Raw genomic sequence first — 15,937 nt, forward strand, 5'->3', positions numbered from 1 at the left:
GATCAAAATATTTCCACTGGTTGTTGTTAAGAGCAGAACTGGAGCCGTGCACAGCACGGGTGAGTCCTGGCATATGGCTGAGGGGCTTTGGTGGAGGGTGTGCAGCTCCATCTGGCAGGCCCAAGGGAGCAGATCCACTGGAAGCCACAGCAGACTGAACATATTGTGCTTCTGGCTGGGTGACCTCCTCCCCCAGCCCAAATTTGGCAGCCAGACTAAAACTGTGGAGGAAAATATAACATTTGATCAAACCATTTCCCCCCCACCGCCTTTGTTTCTTTGCTTTACTTCCACTTTTCAAATGAAATCTTTAAAAGCAAAGAGGAAGCCAGGGAAGTGGTGATCCCAGCCTTCCTACATTCAAAAGTCAGCATGAGGCAGACCTAGGTTCAACCCCCTGTTCTGCCTGGCAAGTCTGGAATTTGCCTTCCCCACCACTAAGAAAAATAACCCAACTGCTGAGCTATTGAGAGATGTATTTGGCTATATGGAGACATTTCTGGGTATTTGCCATGCCTGGTTTCTGTGAAGCCAGTTCCTCTTTGTAGGCAGTACTCAAATATTGATTGAGCAGAAAAGAAGAACTGTGAGAGGGACTACCTGGTATAGCATTTCCAGCCAAAAGTATGGAGGTAATCTGCTCCATTTTCTGCTCTTTGCACTACAATAACTATTTTTGCCTGCCAGATAAGGCACTTCCCAAAGGATGGTGCTTGGAAATACACTCCTTTGAAGACAGCAGAAAATATTCTTTCACCTCTGGATATGGCCAAGCTTTGAAAACCCCATGTACCACATTTGAAGACTGTTGTGAGTAAATTTGCTGCCTGCATGGAGATGAAGCTCTGAATTTATCTACCTTCACCTTGTCTCCCAATGGGAACTGGGATTTAACACTGAAACAAATAAAATGCTTGAAACCCAGACTAGATTTTTGGCAATAAAACTTAAGAAAAGTAAGGAATTGTATGGTCCTGCTCAGTAATTGAGAGAAAGCTGTTCCCAAATCTTCCCTCTGTGTTTTTGTGGGTATTTCTGATGAGTTTATCTCCTTGGGTAGTACAAGGACCTTGATCCCAAGCCATTGGATTTGAAGGAGAGTTCTCTTGTCTTCCCATGAAGTTTTATTGTAGCTGAAGTAATTCAAGATTTCTTGGGTGGTTTCCAGCTTATTCTTCAGTTCAGTGTTCAGGGCTGGGGAACAGAGTTGCCTCTGTTAATTAGGAAGAAGTCAGGATTTTATGAAGCATTTTCCTAAACACAGGAAGAAGTGTGAATACTGGGAGAGGTGATTTGCAGTAATAATTTTTGGTAATATTTTCCTTGGTGTAATTCTGTTCAAGTCAACTTTTAGCACGTATAAAACCCTCTCATCTCTACTGAGCAGTGAGGGATACACCAAAGACTTTGGAAAACACAGCCAGGTCCCTGGCTCTGCCTTTGGCAGTTGTCTCACCATGCTCCAACAGCCAGCACAGAAATAATAAAATCATAGAATCACAGAATGGTTTGGGTGGGAAGAAACCTTAAAACTCATCTCATTCCACCTCCTGCCATGGCAGGGACACTTTCCATTATCCCAGGTTGCTCCAAGCCCCATCCAGCCTTGGACACTTCCAGGGATGGGACAGCCACAGCTTTTCTGGGCAACCTTTGCCTCACAGGGAAAAATTTCATCCCAATATCCCATCTAACCCTACTGTCTTTGAGACACTTCAGCTTCAGGGCTGTATTTACTTGCCTTGTGTGTCTGCATGGAGAGATTTGTTTGATTTGTAGCCACGCATTGATTTTAAAAGACCACTAATATGTTTCTAAGTTTCCTTTCAAAACTTTTACAGGGTAAAAAAGAGAGCCTAGGCATTAAGGGCTTTACAGGCTCAGAAGGACAGAGGCAGAAAAACAAAGACACTTAATCTGGGATACACAAAGCAGGAAGGGGGGCAGCGTGATGTAGCTGTAATGAGAGACGGCGAGATTGACGTGGAAAAGATGGGACAGGCAGCAGAGTATAAATAGAGCTGCAGTTTATTTGTAACTTCCATTTTTAGGTGGGGCTGATTGACACATGGATGGGCTGGATGAAGGTAACCTCCCTGATCTTTAACTTGCAGGTCACATGGAGAAAACTTTGAGAAAATACTCCAACATGTAGATGTCAGGTTGAGTGACAGCCGCGTGTGAGGTGAATTGCATTTCCTGGCTTTTTTACATGCATCACTTCACAGAAATGATGGCTGCCATCGGAACAAAAAGACGTCCTTCCCGACCAGGGTCAACAAACTGACAGTGCCCACCCATTAATAGAAAACACTGTCATTTAAAATAAAATGCTATGGAGAAAACTTCAAAAATCTATTAGCCAACACAGCAGATAGTATCAGTTTCTGCCCGTGAATTACTGTATACAATTCCAGTGTCAATGTACAGCGCAGTGTGTGGTACAATTTTCATCTGGAACAATATATATAGAATGCCATATGGCTGACAGCATGCACTACACATGTCAGCCTCTTCTGTTTTCTAGCTCTGTACATCTTCTTTGCTTCTGTCTAATTATCTTGTTCTGTGGAGGGGAGGGAGAAAAAAATAAGAAAAGCCAATGGGAATTCAAAAATCAGGGGTAACAAATAGTGTCAGTTACTTAATTCCATTGTTAATGTGTTCTTGTGTTTCTTAAAATGCAATGCTTTCTAAAGGATGCAGTTGGACATCCATTGCTCGAGGTGGAATGTGAGGCTGTAATAAAAGTACTATTTGTGGCATTAAAAAAAAAAAAAAAAAACCAAAAACCAAATCAGAAAGAACAGTCCTGCTTTATGCTGTCCACTTATATTGGTTAATTCTAGGCATTTTTCCAGCTGCTAGAATGTGCCCATATTGCTTTCCTATACCTTTCTTTCAGAAAGCAGTGCCTGTTTTTCAGGTTTTTTTCCCCAATAGAAACGAAATACTGCTGAAAAGAATTGCTATAAAACTGGACCCCTGGATCTGAAATGGTCTAAAGACCTCCTCAGAAGTTTAAGTCTTGAATTTAATTTTTTTTTTCCTGAGGGATTTGGTATTATTTAAAGGTCAGAGTCCCAAGATTTGTCTTCAGAGATTTAGTCCTGGCTTATCTGTCAGTCACTTTCACCCACGTAAAGGCCAGAGGCAATTCCAGCACTTCACTTGCTGTGCTCCCCTCCTCTTGAGCACTTGATCCACAGGGAAATCTCTTGTCCTGGACTGGAAGGAAGCTGCCATCTCTTCTGTGATGGAAGGGGAAGAGAGAGAAGGGGAACTGGGACCGACACCTGCATACAATGATCTTGAGTGGGGCAGAACTGCTGTGAGTGCTGCAGCCTTCGAGCTCCATGTCCCCACAGGGCTGAGAGGCAAAACCCTTCACTCCATGGATGGAAGGGGAAGGTTGGCCCACCATGAGCTTCAAATGGAATCAGTTTTGGAAACAAAGCTCAATGCCATGCTGAAAAGTCAATATAGTTAGATAGGAATTGTAAAATTGGTCAAACAAGTGGCTTGGTGCAGCCATGGGCTGGCAGAGGCCGCATAGGAATGGTTAATGTTGGTCTGCCTTTATAACAGCTCATGAGTGAGTGGCATGAAGTGAACTCTGGTTTTAACCTGCACTGCATGCTCCTTCAACAGGAACAAAAAAGACTTAATCCATGAATGTGGTGTTCTGAACCACCTTGATGCAGTACCTGTGCTCTGTGGGATTGGGATGTTCCAAAAGGGGGCATTCTTTGATCAGGAAGGCAATTTTTCCTTAATGTTTGCCATGGCAAAATGGTTTTTATATTAGAGATCTCATTGAAAATTCAGGAGGCAGCCAAAGTTAACAGCAGTCTGCTCTGCTGTGTGAGGATCCCTTGCCATATTTGCTCTTAAACCTAATTAAACATGACCATCCATTTAGGAAAAGACCCTCTGGTATCATTTTCCAAAAAGTTTTCTTAATTTGATACATTATCACTTTATACCATGATATTTTGCTCACTGATGGGGCCATTTCTGCTAAAATTGTGGCATGATTGCAGCTGGAGTTTGCTGTGTGTGCTTCCTGTGAGCTCTCATGATCTCTGTATGGATTCCAAATTCATCATATTTCATTAAGACACATTTCTTCTTGTTCATATTTTTGTTGATTGTGTCAAATTCCTTCTGCAAAAATTCCATGGTAATTACGAACAGGAAGCATGTTCCATGCTCCCTTTTTGGTGTGAAACCTGTTCCAGCAAATGGCATTTGATTCTTCTTTCCCAGTTAAAGTGGAGTTTTCATTTTCACACAAGAGGTGTCTGAAATTCCAAAATAGGGACACAGTGCAGCAAGGCAGAAATAGAAAACTTTTAACAGGGAAAATACAAATTTAATCAATGAAAACAAAAAAAATGAAACTCTTAAAATACCCCTCTGGACAGTGTTTGAGTAGTTTTTTGCAAAACTGAGAAAGATGTCCCAATAGCTTTGAAATACTTTGGGGGAAGGAATGGCCTTGGGCAGAGAAGTGAGGCCAGGTTGGCCCTGGAGCTGCAGAGAAGAGAAGTGAGCTCTGCTCTCCCATGTGTGTGCTCACTCCAGGACATGACCACGATTGGCTTTGCTCTGCACTTCTCTGTTTTCCCCCTAAAAAATAAGACTATTTAGAAAAATAAAAATATTAGTACATGTTTGAGTCTGGAAAGCCACCTTGTTGTATACATACTTCTATAAATCTTATGTACCATGAGTGAATTTCAGCTCTAAGTCACAGAGATTCAGCCTTTCCAAAAAGAATGGTTGACAAAGATGTGGCATGAATGGAAAAAAGTAGCTCATTTATCCATGGCAAATTACAGGACAAAGTTCTGCTCTGTTTCATTAGTGCAATCCTTAGTACTTCATTATTTGATCATAATTTCTACTGGGGCAACTAAAACCATGGAGCATCTAATGTCTGTCAGACTGATCAGACTGAGGAGTCTTTTGGTACTGAATAATTTTTTTTATGGTATCTTGAGTTCAGTTCCCCTGCAGGCTCAGGTAAACGTGGCAGTTGCCTGGAGCAGGAGATTAATTCAGTTCTCTCTGTTTTACCCCCTCAGGGACTTGGCTCTGTTCAGGGACAGGAGGTGTATTTAATTCTCTTTATCCAAATACCGCTGTGTTTCTTCTCTTTTTGTTAACTTCTAACCTGCTGTTGGAGCTGCCTATCCCATGGTAAAATTTCCAGCCATGTGTATCTGGCTGGTCAGTGGGGAAGACAGTTCCCAGAGCAAGTGCTGCAGTAAATGCTTTTTGGCATCCAGATGTGCACTCTGTCATTTCCCATGGCAGCATGTGCTGCCTCCTGCATCCATGGATCAACAAGTGTGGGCAGGTCTGGAGGCATCTGGTGCTCTTATTTCATTGCTGACACTGAGGAGGTGCTTCCTCAAAAGAAACAAACCCACTCCTGTGTGACACCTGTGCTGTTACAAAGGGACCTCAGCAAAGTCAGCGGCAAATCTGCTTTTCAATTTTGACTGGCTTGCCAGTGGGCAATTCACTCTCCATTTCAGTTCCAGATAACACTGAAAGCATCTCACCAAGAGATTGTGTGGATGCACTGTGCTGTTTAAGAGCAGGATTCCCAGACAGGTACACCAGGATGGGAAGCTGATCCTGACATGACAAACCCAACGTGCTGTCATTAATCCTGCTCTGTGCTGGATCTCTCTTCCAGAGTTTCCCTGGGTGACAGAAAGTGAACACACAGGAGATCTGGGATTCTTGGTGGTGCTTTATGCTTTGCTCCTGTAACTGCAGAAAACATTTAATCCATTTTATTCCAGCAAAATGAAATTTAGATACACAATTAAGAAAAATGTCTCCCATGGGATTTCCTGTGGCCCCGATAGCTGGATTTGCTTTCTGCCATTATGAAGAAATTGTACAAAGAATCTACAGATTCAGAAGCTATAATGGTGAACTTTTAGCTCTTTGAATTATTTTATTATTCTTCCTCTATCTGTACCATATGCTAAATAATGCTGTTAAATTTGGCTGTGATTTTTATTGTTGTACAGTCTTGAGACATTCATAATCTTGGCTAAGCCTAAGAGTGTTTGCTTGGGAGTCTTATTCATTATTTAGGCCAAAATATTAAAAAAAGGTCTGTTGACTCTGGGACCTTGCTTTTTTCTGGGTTGTAGTTGGTTTTTCTGCACTTGTTTTTTGCAGCAGTGCCAAGAATCCCACTTGCACTGATGAGAGCAGAAGTTTCAGAGGAATGTTTGTGCTCCTTTCAGAGGACTATCTCTGCACTGCACTGAGTAGCAGGTACATGATGAGGCTTTCCTGTAGGAGAAGTGATTGCTGGACACTGGGCTGGACTTCAGTGAAAAAACCTGTCAGGGTGTGGAGGGAAGGGGGTGACACACAGTAGGGTGAGTGGCACCAAACAGTGTGCCAGCTCCGTGGCTATTGGTGCTCCAAGTGACAGTGGGGCTGAACATCAAAAAAAGGGGACAGAGCAGAGGATGAGTGAGAGACCTGAGCCTGGATCTGCAGGAAGACATTTGAGGTGAAGCACAGAGAGCAGTGAGAGCCCTCCTGCCTGTCTCAGTGCCATGGCAAGGGGAGGGTGCTGCTGCTGGGGCTCTAGAGCTGCACGTGGAGGAGCTGGCGTGTTTCAGTGCTGATCCTCACCTCTCCCGTGGTACCTGGTTCCTTTTCCCAGCACAGCTCTGCACTGCAGCCCCTGGGCTGAGCTTTCCATGTGCTTTCCTTCCCCTGCAGGAGATTCTGCCATGTGTACCCAACTCTGTGGATTAATAAACCTGAATAAGCACAGCCTCTAATGGCAACAACCTGTCCAACCAACCAGATTTGGGAAGCAAACTGCATTTGCTTCCTGTCCTCAGCTCAAAGTGTAACAGTGATCCTTGACATTAATTATACAGACTTTCACACAGCACATGTACTTGCAGAGAAAGGACATCTACTACAAAACTAGTCCACAGCCAAGCCTTCCCATGCTGGTGATGAATATTTATGCTAAGGATGGAGAGTGCAAGGTGGCATCTTCCTTGATGAATTGGGGGCTAGATGCTATGACTACATTATTTAGACCACTTTATTATAAGGGTTACAGTTTTTATTGCCTGTTGCAAAGCAGAGAGATACAGTAGATCTTCCCAAAGATCAAAGTGTGTCTCTAGGGCAGCCAGTAAATTAGTGGAGATTATAAATGAGTGCATAGTCATTGATGTCTTGAGAGCTCGGCTCAAGAGATCAGAGAGTATTCTTTCCTCCTTTCTGTTCATAAGTGTCTTTCCAGAATAGATTACTTTTTTTACACTTAAAAGCAATATTCATGGACTTCATAAGAACAAGTGTTTCAGTAGGACATGCTCTGATCACATCACTCCCTGTTGTATATGGACTTATTATGGACTGCTGCTTCCCTGTAATACAGACTCCTGGAGGCTGATGTCAGGGATATGTGTTCAGAGAATCATATCACTTAACTAATGTCATCATATTTTACAGCAAGTACAGCTCTGTAGGAATTCTCCCACCAGAGTGGGAGCTCTTCAAAGCTCTGTTATGAGGTGCAAAGTGTATATGAAGCAAAATAAAAGCCAATTAGAGAACACTTCACTATCCTGAAAGGGGAAATTATAGCTATGGTGGGGAAAAGTAAATATAAACCAAATCACACTATGCCAAAAACTGCAAATAAAGCCCCTCAGAATAAACATCCATTTCATGAAGGGATTTGAAGTTAACTTTTAATACCCAAGTTGGGACAGAAGTCAGAATTGTGTCTTTGTGCAGAAGATGGAACAGAGCTCTCATTTACTACTGCAAATCTGCAGTCTGTATATTGTAAGAACAAACTCAATCTCAAACATTTAAAAACTTTTTTTAAAAGTTACTGTATATTCCATAAAATAGAAAAAAATCCCAAACCAGAGTTTTCTGGACCACTCAGCTTCAGAGAAATGCTTTGTGTGGAAATCACCACTGCAGAAATAAGTGAGTAGGATTACATTTTCAAGTTTTAAGGCAGTTATCTAGTGGTGTCAGTGGAGACACCAGCCTTAGGTTTTCAGGGATGACTTTGATTAATTTGTTCATCCCAGTGCTCTGTTAGAGGCAGTTTCTGCTGCTGTGCCAGTGGATGCTCTGGGCTGGTCAGTCTGAGAAGTTGAAGCCTGGTGAGAGGCTCCTTGTGGAAGGAAAGAGTCATAGTGCAGTATGAAAGCAATGAGCAGATCAGTCCACACTGCTTTTCCACCTGTCTGTCTGCTGCTTTAGTAAGTGACTGTCCCAGCTAACATAGCAATACTTCATTTTTCTGCCCTTGGGCAGCTGAGTCAATTTTTGTTAGGAATGTGCAACCTTTTCTGAACCATGAGCCAAGTTCCTCTGAGTTCAATAAAACCAAAGTTTTGCCTTTGCAGCGACAGGAGATGGTCGGTGCCATTAGTTTTGTTGCTTGTTTAAATGAGGATTGACCATCATGAAAATACCATGCAAGGGGTCAGGTAAAGCAAACACAGTTTTGATAGGATTGCCAATCAGAATAGCCTGAATATCTGGTTAGGTGGAGAGATTGTTATTGATCTTCTAGTCTTGGCTTTGGTGGTGGGGCCAGGTCCTGTGCAAACAGTGGGAGGATGTTTGGCATAAGCTGTAGCATTTCATGATTGAGCACTGAAGTCACAGGGTGAGATGTTACCAGCCCTCAGCACCATTTCCAAGTGAACTGCAGATTCTCTTTTCTAACTTCATCCATTCCAATTATTCAAAGGAAGCCAAAGATATCACAAAGATGTCGTAATACCCAATTTGACTGAAAAGAACGAGCTGAAATGCTATGGCAGAAGTAGCTTCTTGCCAAGGACAGGTTGCCAAGATGAAATGTGCAGTGCTGAAACGTTTCACCCCTCACTGGAGAGACTTTGGATGTGCCTTTGCCTTTCATCTCCTCTTCCCAGGACTGGTAAGACTGACAAGGACTGGCAGTGAGCACCAGCAGAGCAGTGGATTTTGTTCTGAAGATCAGCATTGGATTGTGACCAAGTCACAAATTCCTTGAGCTGAGGCAATACAAGTCATAGGTGTCCCTTGGCCACTGTAGCTGCCACAGGAAAACTGGACATGGAAATTTAGAAAACAACACTCCCTCTTTGCCATTTTAATGAGGAAATCCAGTCTGTAAAACATCTCTGATGAAACCTGCAGCTGTAATAAATGGCATAAAATAAATCTGCAGCTGCAAATGAAATTGTGTGGGCTTTGTTTGCTGTGTTTGCACTGGAACTGACCTTGATGAGTGACAAACCACAAAGTGACACAGACCATGCTGTCCCCAGTGCAGCTCTGGTGCAGCTCAGCTCCTGAGGGCCCAGCTCTGTTTCAGTGAGCAGCATAAGCTGTAAAACATCTGCTCACAGCTGCAGCAAAAATGATGGTATTAATTCTTACAGAAAGAAATTCCTACTCCCCAGGTGAATTCCTTTGGAATTTGTTTCCCTCTCTGGACACAGAGGATTTGATGAGTGACAAAATGCCATGTCAAGGGTAGGTCTGATTATTGATGCTTTTTCATATGGAGAGAAGTGGGGTCGTTGGGGAATTTCTTTGCTTGAAATGTGGATCCTGTTTTCTAAGATGATCCCAGAGGGATTGAATTTTTGTCATTATGATCTTGTGCTTTTTCACCTACCCTTACAAAATACTTACAGCATTTTTTGAGACTTGATGTGATATTTTCTTAAATGTCAGTTTGTACCAACTTTGATGACATCTTTTGCTGCTTTCACAGAAACTCCAAACCCTCCAATTCCCTGTCTTTGTTCAGAGGCCTCGATTACCCACTTTGGTTGTTCACAGTGTAGGTGTTTGTTTTATTGTTAACATCCATCTGAGGAAAAGCAAGGTTGAATGGCCAATGCAATGTAAACATGTGCCACTAATCCCTGTGATATGGTGCTGTTTGGGTTTTATATTCCAGGCTGAAAGATAATGTCAGAAGAGCTGGGAAAGGGGCAAGAAACAGCTTCCTTTGGATCTGAAGAATAATCTCACAAGACTATAAGGTGGTAAATTGAGATTTGTGTCATTAAAATATGATTAATTGCTGGGGTTTTTGGGGCCTGATAAATGTCTGAGACAATCTTTACATTCAGGTTTGAGTGTTCCAGATTTACTGAAATAGCTAAATTAGCCCTTTCATTCTTCTGGCCAGAAGGAAAAATACACTTAAAACGTTTTAGCTTTGAAAGTATGTGGAAGAAAATTCTGTCCCTGTCTGCTGTGGTGGAAATGTGTGGGAATCGACCTGAGTTATCTGGCATGACACATTTTCTCCTTGTCACTGCATTGCTGCTCTGGTTTTCAGTTCCTTCTGGGTGAGGAAACTTCTACACCAATCACAGATTGCACATCAATGTTTGGCTTCCAAAACCAGGTGAATTGACTCAGCAAAAAAGCATTTTGCCTCAGCAATGTAGGTGCTGTTCTGTTGTAGTAGATGCTGTGAAAAGTGATGGGAAATTCAGAGATGTTTGAGTCAACCATGGACAAATCCTTTTCCTCTGGGGAAGTGTAGCATTGACCAAGCTTGGACAATGCTCTCAGGCACAGCTAAACATAGATTTAGCCCAAAACCACTCTAAAATCATATACAGTGCATTTTATGTGATAATGATTGCAATTATTTCATATTCTCCATAGTTCACCTGCTTTGACTTGGGGTGTTAGAAAGCAGTAAAGTCAGAATGTAATTAGACACTTTGTGTCCTGGTGTTCTGCATAATTCTGGGTTGGTCTGGGCTTTCACATTATTGCACAAATAAAGTGGAAATGTGGTGGTGTGGAGTTCTCTTTCTTCTTCTAAATGCAGATAAAATCAATTGTGTCACTGAGCAATGGTCAGAGGTGGTCATCCAGAGGATCTTCATGGTTCCAGTCATTTCCAAAGGATCAAAGAAAACAAGGGAAACACCAAACTATGTGAAATAAACGTGTGACCAACATCAAGATCTCAAAACCATTATGCTGAACAAGAGCTGAAAACCAGTAATAGTGTCATCCAGTAGTTTAATTTTTATTATTATTCTATGACTGTGGAAACCGAGGGAAGTTCAGAGGATACACAACACCGTGTTTGCACACAGTGAGAGGACAGGAGAGCGAACAAGGAGGTGACAGATCCCTGCAGAGCTGCTCCCAAGCCCGGCTGGTGTCGGGGCTGAGCCCTGCTCCGAGCTCTGCCGGCCACATCTGGCACATCTGCACGGCTGACGGGCCGTGAGCTGATTGCCATCGATCGGGATGCTGCTGACACCCGCTCCATCGCCATGGCAACCAAGAGCCCGAATTCTTGTCCGCATCCTTTCGGAGCCTCATTAAAGCAGGCAGCAGGACAGCAGCTGGGGGCTCCGTGTGCGAGCCTGACAGCCGGGGACTCGCTTTATGATGCCCAGGTGATTTTTGGCCCTCTCCAGGCCAAAGTGTTGAGAGCGTGGAGCTGGCGGGACAGATGGCAGAATAAATAAATATTGCCAATGTGTTTAATGTGCACACATCTGAGAAGTGCAAAGCAACCTCGCTCGGTCTTATCAACCCTGGTAATTTTAAACAAAGCATAAATAAAGGATAAAAGAGCTGAGCTGAGGGTTTTCTTAAAAATTTATTTAAGGAGCCGATTTTAAGAGCAAATGGATTGAACTGCAGGCTAGTAACAGATCTCAATAAATGTTGCATAGATATAAGGATTTAAAGTTCTCTATCTTGACATAAATCATGGAGATTCAGCTGTGCAAGGCCAAGATCTTGAGAGCTTGATTCCATTTTCACCACTTCCATGACACTCTGCCAGAGGCAGCACCAATGGAATAAAATCCAAGATTTCATCATCAGAGGAGTTTCTCATGCACCAGAGGAATTAAATACTCTGCTCACCCCCAGATCTGGCTTTCATCAGCTCTGTTGCACTCCCCTGAACTGGGGTTTGGAATTATTGGCACAAATGGGACTTTACACCAAGCTAAAGATAGATTTAGCCCAAAACTACTCTAAAATCATATACAGTGCGTTTTATGTGATAATGATTGCAATTATTTCATGTTCTCCATAGTTCACCTGCTTTGACTTGGGGTGTTAGAAAGCAGTAAAGTCAGAATGTAATTAGACACTTTGTGTCCTGGTGTTTTGCATAATTCTGAGCTGGTCTGGACTTTCACATTATTGCACAAATAAAGTAGAAAAATGGTGGTGTGGAGTTCTCTTTCTTCTTCTCAATGCAGACAAAATCAATTGTATCACTGAGCAATGGTCAGAGGTGGTCATCCAGAGGATCTTCATGGTTCCAGTAATTTCCAAAGGATCAAAGAAAGCAAGGAAAACACCAAACTATGTGAAATAAATGTGTGACCAACATCAAGATCTCAAAACTGTTATGCTGAACAAGACCTGAAAAACAGTAATAGTTTCATCCAGGTGCTTTAATTTTTTGTGAAAGGGAATGCCAGATGCATCAGACCCTAAATTATAATTTGTAGATTCTAAACAAAGAACCTCAATTAGTAAAGCAATTATTAATATTGGCTGAAATCCATTCTGCCCAGGGTCTCAGACTGAACCCAGTCCAGTTGGCTCCCAAGAATTGTCCGACCTGGAAGGAACTTAAATTAATTTGATAATTCCTTACATCATTTGGAATTGCTCCAGGTTCTTAACCATAGAGCCAGGACTGGGTCCTTTGTTTGGCTCTTGGGTTTTTTGGTAGCCATTGATGGTGTCATTCAAAATGGTCACAACTCAGAGGCAAGGGCACCAAAATGTGAGGGCTTCCACCAGCCTGGCTGGTGTGTGGTGTTCAGTGGGGAGGAGATTTTGTCTGAGCTGGTGAGCTGTGGATGCCCACCTGCAGTGCTGGGACCAAGAGTCCTTTCAAGCTGAGCATCTCCTGGAGAGGACATTTTCTTGTGGGGTCAGTTTTACTGCCCTCAATGCCTACTGGTTTGCAAAAGCAGAGACTTGCAGTGGCTAATCTGATGGATGAGCACTGCTGGAGGTGAAGAGACCTGGAAAACCTGGAAGAGGAAGTGGTGGAGCCACCATCCCTGGAAGTGTTTAAAAATCATGTGGATATGGCTTTTAAGGCCATGGTTTAGTGGTGACCATGGTGGTGATGCTGAGTTGATTGTTGGACTTGATGATCCTAAAGGTCTTTTGTAACCTGAATGATTCTCATTCTGAAGTCTGGATCTAAGGAGGAGAGTGGCACCTGAAGGTTCATATTGCTTCCTACAGCCTCAAAGAGACAGAAATGCATTTTCTCATGGAAAGGAAATCCAGTGAGGAATTAATAAATCTGTAACACCAACCTCATGCTCAAAAAGTCCTTTTTCCCCAAAATATTTACTGGAACACTGGTCTGGTCACTCTAGAACAGAGGTTTCTACCTGAGATCAATCTCTGGTCTCACCTCAAGCATGACCATCCTTATGTTGAACTTTTGTGTGTTGGATTTCTGCCTGGAGACACAGTTACAGTTTGGATGCAGCTGTTGGCAGGATGGGAATGCAGACATGGGACAGGGTGGCTTCCCTCTGTGGTTCTGCAGGGTTTCCATTAATTACATCAAAGATGAAGCAGTTCCATGAGGTGACCCCACCTGGGCTTGTTCACTGACCCCAGTGCAGGTACCTAAAATCTCAGTGGGACTGTCAGGACATGTCCCTGAGAATAACATTTTCAGACTGCTCCAGCTGTTTTAGGAATATGATCTCTACTATGCATGGAAAATTGAATCCTTTCTTCTTCTGGCAAGTGTATTTTCTCATTCACCATCTTTAATTCTTTTGTGTATTTGGAATTCCCGATAAATTCATTGCTTTATATAATTCATGATCAAGGATACTTGTTATGCAGCTAATTTTACTCCATCCATTGAAAAGTAAAATGATACAAATACTTTTTTGGACTGGGTGAGTAAGATGAGCAAAAAGAATCTAAATTTAATGACCAGATCTAGGTTGCTTTTCTCCTGCAGTAAACTCCAGGGAATCTGCTTAAGTAACCAACATGCCCAGAATCAGGGTTTAAATGTGCCTGCTTTACCTGGGAGAGCTGAAGGAGCGACTTGACAGCATTTTCCATGAGTCCTGCACAGGAGAGGAGCAATGCCATGACATCTGCAGATAATATGCGATTGTCAGGTGCAGGCAGTGGGTGATAAAAATGGCTTTTGGTCTCCAGCATGACCCATAAGAGCTCAGGGAAAGCTGCTGGGGCATTTCCTGGCCAGTGCTGCACAGCATCACTGACAAACAGCCCCTCTTGGGCCAAGCTGTGCTCTGCCAAGTGCAGCACAAAATGTCTGGGACACAGCTCTGTCAGTGCTGCTCACCTCCACTGTCCAGGGCGCTGGAGACTGTGTAGGTGTTGATCCTGGACAAGAACATTGTGGTCCTGCCTTTGACAGAATCAAATTACACTCTGAGTCATATATGAAGTGCTTTAATGGTTAGTCTGTACAAAAAATATCAAAAATTACGTCATGCAACAGAAGGGAAAATCTTATTTATAATGGCCAATCATTAGTAACTGACACAGAAGCTGCCCATCCCTTCTAGTGACATCTTTATTCCTTTCTCATATTCATTTTATGGGTCTTCACTAGACAGATAAATATTTGCACTGTATAATTAAAATTAATTAGTTTTAAAAATGACTAATTTAAAATGACTTTTAGTAAAACCAATTAAACAGCAAGTATTTGTTTTCCTTTGTATCAGCAGTTTAAAAATGGCTTTTAAAGTTGAGCAGTGAAACACAGCTCAGTGAATGCACCTGTATTTCTAATTAAGCAATCCACATAGAAAAAAAGTAACAAGAACACTTTCAAATGATACCAAGTGAAAACCAATTCAGCTTCCATTTTAGTACTTATTGTGCCCAAAGATAATGCTGAAATCTCATCAACTCCTGAGACTCCAGCAAAGTTATTTATTAAATTTCTGTCTTTCCTCACGGACATTGCTAAGAGTTGGCTTAAATTAAGGTCCATGACAGGCAGGAGTCCCATGGGAGTCACCAGTTATATTAGCATGGAAGAAAATCAGCTGTCCTGGTAAGCTCTAATTTCTTTCCCCAAATCCTGTAACAAATTCCATTTCATTATGCACCATTAAAGCAGTTCCATGATGTGAGTGATGTTTCCTTCTCCGTGTTTCAGTGGCGCAGCTGGAGACATGACAGAGTCCACAGACCATTTTAGAAGAATTACCTAAAATTTCTTGGTCTTCTTGTCTCAGAAAGTTTTAGTTTACACTTTAAAGGAAACCCACTGTGAGATAAAGGACATCCACTTTGGAAGAATAATTTCCCATGTTTTCCTGGAAGCACATGAGTTTGTGCATGCTGCAGACTGACACCTCAATGTTCTCAAGTAGAAATTACTATTTCTTCAGGAACAAATTATTAATGAGCAAAAGATGGGTCAGTTTTTGTAAGACCAACCAAATTTGACATAAAAATGATGTTTCATTCTGTATTTACAAAGCAGCTCTGGTCCATTTTTCTTCTCCCATGCTGACCCCATGGCAATGAACCATAGAAGATTCTGGTTCCTGCTGGTGTCTGGTGTGACTAATTCAAACACCCAGGACAACCCAACAACTCCCTGCAAAGTATTTTAGGGTGAAATCCCATCACTCCTTTGGAAACAGCAGAGGATAGGGCCTGGAGAAGGAGTGTGCTGTGGAGAGATCTGCACCATGGGGAAAGTGCTGGGTTGAGAATTGATCCCCTGAGATCAGGGTCATCCCACCAGGACTTCATCTTGGAGATGCTGCCTGTGAAGGACATGTCCTCACGTGCAGGAAGGGGTGAAAAGCAGGTTCAGGTTAAATTTATTCTTTACACAACTTGTAGGACTGGGTAATGATGT

This window comes from Catharus ustulatus, chromosome 8, assembly GCF_009819885.2.
Source record: "Catharus ustulatus isolate bCatUst1 chromosome 8, bCatUst1.pri.v2, whole genome shotgun sequence".
Classification (NCBI taxonomy): domain Eukaryota; kingdom Metazoa; phylum Chordata; class Aves; order Passeriformes; family Turdidae; genus Catharus; species Catharus ustulatus.